The sequence below is a fragment of the Ipomoea triloba genome, chromosome 1 (assembly GCF_003576645.1).
Source record: "Ipomoea triloba cultivar NCNSP0323 chromosome 1, ASM357664v1".
Taxonomy (NCBI): domain Eukaryota; kingdom Viridiplantae; phylum Streptophyta; class Magnoliopsida; order Solanales; family Convolvulaceae; genus Ipomoea; species Ipomoea triloba.
The window spans coordinates 1,875,168-1,884,499 of NC_044916.1; the positions used below are offsets into that span (position 1 = coordinate 1,875,168).

Below are 9,332 nucleotides of genomic sequence, written 5' to 3' on the forward strand. Positions count from 1 at the left end.
AAAAAAAAAGGGGGGGGGGGGGGGGGGGGGAAGTCATTTTATGGAAAAGTGGCTTTGTTTTCTTTTTGACTGGAAATCAATTTCCGTTTACCCTCATTTTCCTTCACTTACCAATTTTGTTACCTTTTATGCGCAATTATGCTTTTGTTGTCACACTTAATCTTGTTGACAAATCTTCAGCAACTACTCGGATGAGAAATGTCAATAAATTACAATAATTGTCAAATAAAAAGTACAATCGAAATGCTTTTATACCGGTAAGGCGGTAACCTAGAAGGATGTTGACTTAGTATATTTTGTTTTGTTTTTTTTAATATATATTTGTCAAAATCCTTTTTTATAGTGGCAACCGCAACACACCATTGCCGTCTTCATTTGTTTAAAAAAGGCAATCGGCAAACGTGTCAGCATTCACCGGTGTAAGATGATAGCCATGAAAGTCGTGACGATTTTGTATACTACATTTATAAATAAAATATTATTATAACTATACTTTATTTTACTTTGTAATATGCATATGTAACTTGACACGTAAGCTACTATGTAGAAAATTATCAATTTCTATCCCCTAAAAATAACCAAGTATTGAGGGTATATACACACAAAAATAACAAATTGTTGTGTTTACCATAACATTTTTAAAGTCTAACACTCTATTTAACTATTTTTACTTTCCAATTTTATGAGCCGTCATTAGTGAATCATTATCCAACTTCAATCCTTGTTCCATCAAAGTAAAGTAAACCCACTATATAAATGCATGTATTGTCATGTTTACATCGGATTAAATTTGTTTACTTTTATAAAGCATTGCTATTTTTCCTTTACAAAAAGTTTAATATATTAAATAATAATGTTGCAGAATGCAAAATGTCCAAGAGTGTGACATTAAATGCACTTAGATATGGTTAAAGTATCAATTTAATCTCATATCACCATTAAACACTTAATTTTACTGTAACTTTTAAATTAATATAATCAATTTAACAAACAATAATAAAAAAAAGATTTCGATCAATTTGATCACTTCATTAATGATATTAATAACCCATCCATCTTTTTCAATATGACACATCAATGTAATAATTTATTCATTTTAACATGATTCAAGTTAATATGAAAAATACTTTTTTCTCCTCCCACATGTCCTCTCCACTCTTTCCTTTCATGGTAAGCTTTTCATTCATTAGGTATACATGAATTAGTTGATACAACGACTTAAAATTTAATTTAATTATCAATTAGATAATATATATAATGTCATGAGAGAAAAAGAGATTGGACGATGAATACAAGAGGGATATGTAGTATTACTCAAACAAATTGTATGGAGTATCAAAGTTGCAAGGTGTAAGACAATTCAGTGAATTGAACTCGCAAATAAGCATACAAGTTATTTTAGTATTTGATTTTATATAGAGAAAATGGTCAAACATGTGACATGTCATTAAACTTATCTGAAAAGTCAATTATGCCTCTAAACATTTTAAAGTTGCAAGTAGACCTATCAACATTGTATGTTGGTGCAATAAAGGCCAACAACCCGTTAGTGACATGTGATAACAAATCACTAGAGTTTCGACAACCATCCGGTGCTATTTCCGACAACAAAATAAATAGGGATCGACGACGGTTCGTCAGTTACAATTGAAGTAAATAAGGAAGGTGACTTTGGTTGCCTTCTCACATTGGAAGGCGACCCAACATCAAGCCACTCCGCCACACCCATTCAAAGAATGAACAACTTTAGCTAACTCATGAACCATTCAGTTTGCAAGCCGATACACAAAACAAAAAGTAACACTTTCAAAGGAAGAAGGAGTTTTTTGCATTTTTAGTCCCACGACTATAGTGACACTTACATGATTGGTCCACAACTTTCAAACTTTGCAATTTTGGTCTATGACTATTGTTTTTGTTGCAAAAATGGTCCTTCCGGCGCCGGAAAACAAAAATCGGCGGATTTCCCGACAATTTTTCGCCGGAAAAAAAATCAACATATTTTACGTCAATTTCTCGCTGGAAAAAAATTATCCTTTCAACTAGGATTAAAATTGACATTTCTAAACAATTAATTTAAGTTAAAACAAATTCATTTCTAAAAACATATGTAGTGAATTTAATTATTTTTTATTTTGGTAAACTAATTAAACTTAAAACTAATTTATTTCTAAAAGCATACGCAGCCAAGTTAATCTTAGTAAAATTAAATACAAATTCAAAATTATTTTTACTTTTTCGTTAAAACTTAAATTATATTTACTTTTTAGCCAATTAAGTACAAATTTAAAATTATTAATACAAATTCATGATCAACAAAAAATAATATTATTAAGATTAAATTTAAACTAAAAAGTAAAAATAATATTTGAATAATTTTGCCAGTAGTAACATCTGCCAACACAAAGGGAAATTTTTAGAAATGTCAATTTTGAATAAAAAGTAAACTAAATTAATTTTTTAGAAATGTCAATTTTAATCCTACTTGAAAGGGGAATTTTTTTCTGGCGAGATATTGACGGAAAATATGTCGATTTTTTTTTCCCGACGAAAAATTGCCGGAAAATCCGCCGGTTTTTGTTTTCCGGCGCCGGAAGGACCATTTTTGCAACAAAAACAATAGTCATGGACCAAAATTGCAAAGTTTGAAAGTCGTGGACTAATCCTACAAGTGCCACTATAGTTGTGGGACTAAAAATGCAAAAAACTCAAGGAAGAAGCAAGCATGTTAATATATACTTACTAAAATGACTACCTTATTTTTTTTAAAAAGTCAATTTTACATTTTAATAATAATTAAATAATTAAATTTACATAGTTAAATACTTAAAATTATAAAACGGGGAATGTGATTGAGTGTAAGGAATCATCTATCATGAACGATGAAAATTATGAGTTACACTAAAAAGAAAATTAAATTTATACTTTGTTTATTTTGTTATAAGACAACAAGGGTGTTAATGAGAGCGAGTTTGAATTTTCAACCTCTTTTAAAAGATAAGATTGTATAACTACCAATGCCAATCAAGTTGGTTAATTTAAATATTGTGTATAACTAAATTACTTATGTGTATTTTCCTTATCCTTAGAAATATATAAGTTTGAACAAAAAGAAGAAGAAAATAAAAGGATGGAACGCACCAGCTGAAAATAGTCTCGACAACATCCAAAAATTCCCCAGTGGAAGATCCTCCGGTATCTTCCTCAATCAACTCCCACAGTCTCCTGCGGCGGCGATTTACCTCTTCCCACCCCCTCTTCGTCTCTTTCCGTATCTGCTCAGTGCTCAATTCTTCATCATGGCGGTGATGCAGACTCTTTTCCTTCAATGCTCTTCATCCATCTCGCCTCTCTCGACTTCTCTGTCTTCTTCATTTTCCGCTTCAGCTCCTGCGAATGCCTGGAAATCTTCAATTAAATTCACCGTCATGTGCTGCTCCGAGGCGTCGCCGGTTACCGTGGTGAACGGAAACGTCGAGAGGCGATCTGCTGAACGGAGTGAGGTTCGCCTTGGCTTGCCTAGCAAAGGTCGAATGGCCTCCGATACTCTCGATCTTCTCAAGGTATATATACTCGTGCGCGCTTGTATTTTCATCTGAATTGACCTTTAATCCTTATCGTTAAATCTGTTTTCCTTTTGTTTTGGTGCTTTTGGCGATGACAGGACTGCCAACTGTCAGTGAGGCAAGTGAATCCAAGGCAGTACGTTGCCGAGATTCCTCAGGTGCTCTAGTCATTTCCTCTTCTATGATTTAATTTTGTTCCTACATTGCATTGGATTTAAGCGGTTGATTCCTTGTTTTTGATGTTTGAGTTTCTAGTTACTGGGAGCATTGAGCTGGTTCAGGAAATTCATTCTTGCAGTTGTATTTTCATTTTTATAAATGTATTTAAAAATTTCGAAGCTCTGCTGCAAGTAATAAGCAAACTGCATTTATACAAAATTGGCTTCTTGATGCTATCAACAAGTAGGATTTATCACCTAAGGAAGCAATTAAGACTATTAAGTATGAGGTATATGACCATCAATTCAAAGTAGGTGAATTAATGATGCCTTTATGGTAGAATCATGCTTGTCTGGCCAAAAAAGGCACACATGCTGCTTTTAAAGGTACAATAAATTCAGTGCTATTCCTCCTGAGTTTCGTTGATTGTTTTCTTTGTCACAACCTCCCATTTAATTTGATTAGTTTGTCAACTTAAAATTTAGTTTACACTTTCATTGTTGGAATATGGGTTGAAGTTATGTGTGTTTGCTGTTTCAGTATGCTTAAAGCTTACCTTTGGATTTTATGCATAAGCAATTTGATTTTGTAATGTTATTAGATTTCATTAATTAAGATGACTGGATTCACACTAGTCAGTGCTGGAGTAAACTTAGATCCCTGATAATCTTATCCACTGCATCTAATTAGGACAGTAGGAATTCTTAAAATTTCCATTAGTTGTTCAGTGTCACAAATGTTTTGACAAGTTGAATACTGTGAGCAGACATAGATTATTGAGATATCTGTACAACAATTTTGTACGTACTTTGTTGCATTATAATCATTAAAAATATTTCTTGCACCCCCTCTCCATTCTCAGCTATTAGCTTTGCTACCTTTCCAGTGTCTTTTGTCCCTTTCTAAATTGCTCTACCATTAGAAACACTCTTAGTTTTCAAGTATGAAGATGAACTTAACTTTTCATAATGCAGGGAGAAAAGTTCAATTGTGCTTTGATCACACTTCTATGATTTTATATATTTTCTTAAAAAATCAGTACTGCCTTCTACTTATTTAAAAGAACATATAAATAAAAGCCTACTCCTCTATGTGATGGTTCACTGTTTAGATTTATTACTTGGAAGTGTTGTGTTTATTGCTGGCCATGACTTCCTTGAGTGTCTTTGCAGCTCCAAAATTTAGAAGTTTGGTTTCAACGGCCAAAAGATGTTGTGCGGAAGTTGGTTTCTGGGGATCTAGACCTTGGTATTGTTGGTCTGGACACAGTTTATGAATATGGACAAGTAAGTTCTGAATATCAAGAATGATTGGATTATCTTTTTCTTGAGTAAGGCAGTGTAGCTAGAGCGGAGAAATGTAAATCTGTACTAGTTTAATGCTGTAACAGAAAAATAATGATTCTTTTGTCCTTCAATCTGTTTTCTTCACAGGATTTTTTGAGCAATGTTACTGACTCGAATAGTTAAATAATTGCACACTTGAAATTGTGTATATATCCATGTTGTCTGGAGAATTGTACACTTGATTAAGACATTTGGCATGCTATGTATTTGATAAAGTTATCACAGTTTCATATGGTCACTATACCGATGTTTCCTTAGCTATATAATTATATTTGTTTTAATCAATGAAGAGAGCACAAGAGTCAACTGATCATGATTTCTCTGTCCATTCTAATTCATTTTCTGCAGTTTAGTAGAATTGCTATGTTCTTTGCTGACTATTTGATTTTCTCTTGGCAGGGGAATGAAGATCTCATTATTGTTCATGATGCTCTCGATTATGGTGATTGTCGATTATCTCTGGCTGTAAGTAATGACAAACTCTTTATTATACCAAAACATGCTAATTCTGTCATGTTATGCTCATAATCATATCACCATAAGGCTATTCTGATAAAGATGTGGAACTGTATATAATATATGTGCGTGTATCTGCAGATTCCAAAGTATGGAATTTTTGAGAATATAAACTCATTGAAGGAGCTAGCGGAAATGCCACATTGGACACCTGAGAGACCCTTGAGAGTAGCTACAGGATTCACATATGTATGGTGTACTAGCCTTGTGCAATGTGACATTTTCCTCTTCTTTTCTTTATTTGTTTATTACAATAATCATTGTTGTTGCTGTCATCATTATTAGTTTTTCAATTTCTTGAAATTTAATATTCCCGATTTCTTTCACAGATGGGACCTAAGTTTATGAATGACAATGGATTGAAACATGTTACCTTTTCAACTGCGGATGGAGCACTGGAGGCAGCTCCAGCAGTAAGAACAAATATAAATATTGAGTTAATCTTATGACATAATTTCTCTTTCAATTTCTTTTGAGTATGGATCAACATTTTTTTTAAAAAAATTCTACTGTTGTTTCCTCATTTCTTTATAATTTAGATGGGGATAGCTGATGCAATTGTGGACCTTGTGAGTAGTGGAACAACATTGAGAGAGAACAATCTGAAAGAGATTGCAGGTGGAATCATCTTACAAAGTCAGGTAATTCATCTGGCTCTGATGTTTTGAAAGTATACATAATTGAGTGCAATGACCTTTGAGCCTATGTTTCCTGCACAGGCTGTCCTTGTTGCTAGTAGGAAATCATTGACTCAGCGTAAGGGTGCACTAGATATAACACATGAAATGCTTGAAAGGCTGGAGGCACATTTACGGGCTACTGGTCAATTCACGGTGTGTATAATTTCCCCCTTCTTTTTGTTTACTAGCTCTTGAAACTTTTGGTTCTAATACATTTATACATCGCATGGTAGGTAGTAGCCAACATGAGGGGAAGCTCTGCAGAGGAAGTGGCTGAGCGTGTATTGAGCCAACCTTCATTAGCAGGGTTGCAGGTATCCCTAACTGGACTAGTGTGTTACTGAAGAGTTTAATATCTTACTGAGTAAAAAATTACCTACCAGCCTTGCACACAGTGATACAAACCGTTATGACCACACTGCATAAATTGATTATTGCTAGACACTCCAACTAACTTAGATGTGCCTTGCTTTTGTAAACATAGGGACCTACAGTAAGTCCGGTGTTTTGCAAACGGGATGGTCGAGTAACGGCAGATTACTATGCAATTGTCATATGCGTACCTAAAAAAGCATTGTACAAGTCTGTGCAGCAGCTGAGGGCGGTGAGACTCATACACCACATATTGTTATATACTTGTAATCAAATTAACCGTCATATATATTGTAGCTTCTCTGTCCGAAACAAGTACAGGGTGATTGGGGATTGGTCTCTTGAAATAGTTGTATTGCTTAAATTAATAGATCAATTGCTTGTTAATTGGTGCCCTGTTGGCAATGTCTATGGCAATAGGAAGCTTTCTTGTGATTTCAATACACTTGTGTTAGTCTCATTATTATATTGCCTCACTAGAAATTTCAGAGTTTTGGATTGTTTTATTTAGAATTTCCGTGGCTCTACCAGCCTATTGGCTTTGGGGTTTACTTGAATGAAGGAAATATAAGAAAGGTTGGACAAGTAATGTATATTAAACTGAGATCTTGTGCCTCTAATGTTAAGAGGAGAATTCATTTGACCAATTTAGATACCTCACACGTGTGCTAGCTATTTGTGCATGTGGCTTCCCTCTAAATTTGTACTCCAAAAGTCTTACATTTTCATATCTTTGTAGCTCATTAATTGTTTTCTTGTGCACAGATTGGAGGCAGTGGTGTTCTGATTTCCCCATTGACCTACATTTTTGACGAAGAAACTCCTAGATGGCGTCAGCTTCTCTCCACCTTGGGCCTTTAAGTGTTTCATTATGTGCTCTGAAAGGTTTTCTGCATTATCAAGTGCATTATTAGAGCCGCCCGAATACCCCAACATTCATGTCTCGATTGGATGCACCTACATAGGAATAACTTTAGGAGCTGGATTCTTTTGGTACCCGTTTGCTGTATTTTTTTTATCGGTTTGCTTATCTATTTGCAACAAGTTTTCAGGCCAACTTTGGGCTTTAAGTTGATAGCCACTTCATTAAGTTATAAGTTATTTCTTCTAGACTTCCAGTAGCTTAGTTTCACTTGAAAGAACTGTTAGATTCATTGTTGCTTGTGTTGCATACTTGCACCTCAGTAGTCACTCCACTTCTATCTACTAGTCCCCTGAAGAACTTCTGCAGACTCTGTTTCTAGATTAAAAGGAAAATGCTTCTTTTGTATTGGTTCGCTTTTGAAAATTTATCTGGTAATCTAAGCAAAAATTATTTAGAATTAATACTCTATATTTCCGGAAAAATAAAAAATAAAAACTCTAGTGGCAACCACCCAACTTGCCTAGCAGATCCATGAAGAGCACGGGACGAACGAATTATACTAAGTACTAACTCGCTTGTTTTTGTATTGTTTGTTTGTTTGTTTTTTTTTTTTTTTTGAAACTTGAGAAAAATATTGTCTTTGCAGTTGGACCTGTTTCTTTTTTATTCTCTCATCTTTTATTTAAATAGTAAAAAGTCTTTCAAAAAGTTCTCAATGAAATGCTATAAGAGTTTTTGACTAAGAATTACACATATAGCATTCAATAATTCCATATGGAAGCTAACTCATGCATAGACAAAGATGTTAGTCCATGAATTTTGGAACATCGGACTTACGTCAAGTACCTTTTGCTAATGTTAGTAGCATTATTATGCTCGAATTTTTATAAATTTTCTTGTTTTCATTTTCGCTTATGAAAATGTAATATTATCAATTGTTATACCATAGATCATGATACAAATTGTACATTTAGTTAACACATTCTGTACCTAAATTAACAGTTTCTCAATCGTTATACCCTGCACCACGGTGCACATAGCAATGTGCACCACGTACGTAAAACGACGTCGTTTCGGTGTTAGTGGACGCGGACGCGAATGACTCCAGGGAATTCATTATCTATAATACATATAATCATTATCTTGCTTAGAATACACAGAATGTTTGCCTTATCTATAATACATATAATCATTATCTTGCCTAGAATACACAGAATGTTTGCCTAGAATACACAGAATATTGACACAAAGTACACAGATGTTAGTTGACGCGGACGCCGACGCGAATGATTCTAGGGAATTCATTATCTATAATACACATCATCATTATATAAAATATACAGAACGTTTGCCTAGAATACACAGAATGTTTGCCCAGAATACACAGAATATTGACACAAAATATACAGAACTCATCCTCCTAACATTCGAATGCACAAACACATCACAACCTGTGTTAATAACATGAATACACAGAATATTGACACAAAATACACAGAACTCATCATCCTAAACATTCGAATGCACAAACACATCACAACATGTGTTACTAACATGAATACACATAACGGTTACCTAGAATACACAGAATGATTGCTTGGAATACACAGAATATTAACATAAATACAGAGACCGGCTGAAACGGGAAACGTGATTTCCAAAAAAAACGGACGATTAGTCTACAATGCTCAAAACGACGTCGTTTAAGTACGTGGTGCACATTGCTATGTGCACCGTGGTGCACCGTATAATTTGCCACAGTTTCTCTACATGTAAATAAATAATTTGATAATTGTTGACACATAATATAATAGCTACATGCAGGTAC

General features: G+C 34.1%; 1 protein-coding gene across 2 annotated transcripts in view; it reads left to right on the forward strand.

Moving 5' to 3' along the window:
* LOC116027221 (sterol 3-beta-glucosyltransferase UGT80B1) overlaps positions 1 to 9,332 on the forward strand; it is a 713,221-nt gene that overhangs the window by 200,423 nt on the left and 503,466 nt on the right. The gene's annotated exons all lie outside the window — the stretch shown is intronic.